Source organism: Triticum dicoccoides, chromosome 3B (assembly GCF_002162155.2).
Source record: "Triticum dicoccoides isolate Atlit2015 ecotype Zavitan chromosome 3B, WEW_v2.0, whole genome shotgun sequence".
Classification (NCBI taxonomy): Eukaryota; Viridiplantae; Streptophyta; class Magnoliopsida; order Poales; family Poaceae; genus Triticum; species Triticum dicoccoides.
Window position 1 is genome coordinate 768,480,740 of NC_041385.1, and position 3,437 is coordinate 768,484,176.

Below are 3,437 nucleotides of genomic sequence, written 5' to 3' on the forward strand. Positions count from 1 at the left end.
TCCGCCCTTCTCCCTCCTCACTTCCTTCCCCTAACCCCCTCCATCCATCCTTCCTGCCATGTCTACCTGTAGATCTCTGCATTATTCCTCTATTCCCTTCTGATTATGATGTTTAGGTGGTAAGAACGAGCACAGTAGATGTTTCCCTTTCATATGTTGTAGCTATTGTGCTCAGACTTAATTTTGTTGATTGCTTGTCATGCTGAAAAAAATTGCATGTGATAACTTTTATTTGTTTTTGTTTTTTAGATGAATGATTTGGCAAGAAAACGAAGAAAATTCATTGTGAGAGGAGCTTGGTCTAGTTGATCTAGTGATGTTATATTGCTGAGATTTTGTTTCTAAAATGTTTTATTTCCCAATCATGCTGAGATATGACCAGTAATTTTTTCTTCATATTCATATATAGCCGAAATGATTTTTATTGTTCAGATTATGTTGAAACGGAGATGTTTATTGTTCGAATTATTAATGAAGTGTCGAAGTGTTGTTCGAAATTGTATTGGCGCAAAAAAAATTGTTGATGCATCCTACCTCGTATACAGGCTACCAAACACAATCTCGACTCAGCATGTCTCAACACATACATCACTACCAAACAACTGCACATGCATGTACACAGCATGTCTATACTTGACATGTCTCAAATGGAAACAACTATGCTAGGGTGGGAACAGCTACCAAACACACCCTTAGGCTTCAATGCTCATTGCTCAGCAAGTGGTCCGAGTGCATCGACGAGGCTGTACATATATGCACCACCATGAGGCACACAGAGACGTGGGGCGCAGCACACCGAAGTGGACTCACATCACATCAAAGCCACACTCAGCCGGCAGGATGAGGATGCACTCACATGCGCTGCTCGTCCTCCTCCTCGGCTGTCTCCTCGCCGGCGCGGCAACCGCCGAGCCCTCTTGGGAGCTTACTTACAAGGATTGCCACCCCGACGACAAGGCGGTGCTGCTCGCCTTCCCGGAGTCCTGGTCCTCGTCATGGGCGCCCGACACACCCTGCTGCGACTGGTTCGCCGCCGCCTGCGCCCGCTCCACGGGCCGCGTCGTGGGCTTCTCCGTCTTCGAGGACCCCAACTTCACGGGCACAATCCCCAGCGCCATAGCCGGTCTCACCCACCTGGAAGACCTTTTCCTACACCACCCCCGGGGCTATCGGGCCCCATACCGTCGGCGATAGGCAAGCTCACCAACCTCTCCAGGCTCGAAATCTCATGGACGGCCGTGTCGGGCCCCGTGCCGTCCTCCTTGGGCAAGCTTAAGAAGCTCACCCAGCTCGACCTCTCCTTCAACTCGCTCAGCGGCGCCATCCCGGTGTCGCCGGGCGCCATCCCCGGCATCACCCTCAGCCGCAACCGCCTCAGCGGCGCCATCCCCCAGATGTTCCTCAGCGAGTCCGCCGGCCAGGACGTCTACCTCGACGTGTCGCACAACAACCTCACCGGCCCCATCCCGGCCTCGTTCGCTGCAGTGAACTTCACGCACCTCGACCTCTCGCGCAACGCCCTGACCGGCGACGCGTCCGGCCTCTTCGGGCGCGGGAAGGAGCTGCAGTACATCGACCTGCCCCGCAACGCCTTTGATTTCTACCTGTCAGGCGTGGTGGTGCTCCCGGAGAAGCTCTTCCACCTGGACCTGAGCCACAATGCCATCCATGGCAGCATCCCGGTGCAGGTCGCGAACGTGGCCAACCTGCTGGCCTTCAACGTCAGCTACAACAGGCTCTGCGCCCCGTGCCGGCCGGCGGGAACATGGCGAGGTTTGATCTCTACAGCTTCCAGCACAACAAGTGCCTCTGCGGTGCTCCCCTTCCTCCGTGCAAGAAATAGATGGATTTATCTGCCGGGTTTGACAGAATAACTAGATGTTGATATTCATATGTCGACCATTTCGACTGTATTGATGCCTCCGGATTAAGAATTGTGCTGAAATAAAGTCAAGATGATTATATATAGAGAGGTGAAGTTGCCGGCTAGCTTTGATACTTCCTCTGTTTTTACGAGTGTTTTAAATAGCGGGCTATACTAAATAGTGACGGACCTCCAAATTAGATATACTGAAGCTATAGTGGGCTATTTTGGACATGAGACCATTTAACGGCACACTATAGCGGGCTTACAGTCGGCTATTTAAAACTATGGTTCTTACTGTCTGACTAAAATTTATCAGTGGAAATCACGAGTTATATGATGTAGAACAAAGATCCTAAATTGTTGGGCCACGGTCAAACTTTAGTTTTACATTATATATTTTTCTTTATTTCCCTTCTGATGTGTTCTTCGGTTTAAAAAGTTTGGGATATTTGAGAGAGATCAACCGTGCAGATTAAAACTTATCTCTTATTTAAAAAGGGTCATATGTATAACTTATGGACACACCCATCAGGCGTGACATGGTCAGAAAGTCAACTCTATTTATTTTGACCATTAAGTTGACCGTTATGACAGGTGAGACCCACACGTCGGCATGTCCTCATCCTCTCTCTCTGTTTGGCATTTCAATAAACACCTTGTGTGCATCGGATAGCACCACCGCGTCGACTGTGTGGACGCCGGCGGGGACCTACTTGTTACCTTCCATCGAGGTGAGGATGCTCCACGCCCCCTTGCGCTTCCCGAACTACACCTTTCACACGCTCATGGCGGCCGTAGCCAGTAACACAAGGTGCTTCATGAGCTACACGTTCAGTCGGGTAGCACCACAACAGCTTCAGTCGATGAGCGCAGCGACCCACGGCAAGTCCAGTTCAGCGAGTGCGGCGGCCCGCGGCAAGTCTAGTTTGGCTGGTGTAAAAATTCAGATTTTAAAAATGTTCACAAAATTGTAAAAAAAATGCACATGAATTTAATAATATTTTTAAATGTCTTGCTATTCTTTAAGAAAAATCATAAAGTTTTGAAACTGTGTGTGAATTAAAAAAGCAAAATTTTAAAATGGTCACGAATTTGAAATATGTGTTGACAAATTTAAAATTGATCATGAACGTTGGGAAATGTAAATTAAAAATCACCAATAATACTAATAATAAAGAAAAAAATAGAAAACCATACCAAGAAGGATGAGAACCTGGGGAAACCTAGCAGAAAAATTAAAAAAAAACGAGAGAAAAAAAACACTACTATCTACCCTAGCGGGTGAACCTTCTTACTGTGCCTGGCCATCACGGACCCTGTGCGAAGAATAAATTCTATGCAACGTGTAGAGAGGAAATTTCGAGAGCTCCTCCTTGGCGCCTTCAGCGCCCGCTGTGTCGCTAGCATGGGCCTGGCCCAGCAGCGCACGCTCGGTTCCCTCGATCGCTGGATGCCGCCGCTCGCTCCATCGCTGGCTGCCCCTGCTCCCTGCATCGCTGACTCCCGCTTGATCATTTTTTTTTCATTCTAAAAACTGCTACAGTATAGATTGCGTTTCTTGGAAAAAAAC

At 48.4% G+C, this 3,437-nt stretch overlaps 1 pseudogene; it reads left to right on the forward strand.

Moving 5' to 3' along the window:
• Window positions 1-795: 795 nt before the first annotated feature.
• Window positions 796-1,920, forward strand: LOC119282133 (annotated as a pseudogene).
• The last annotated feature ends 1,517 nt before the right edge of the window (window positions 1,921-3,437 follow it).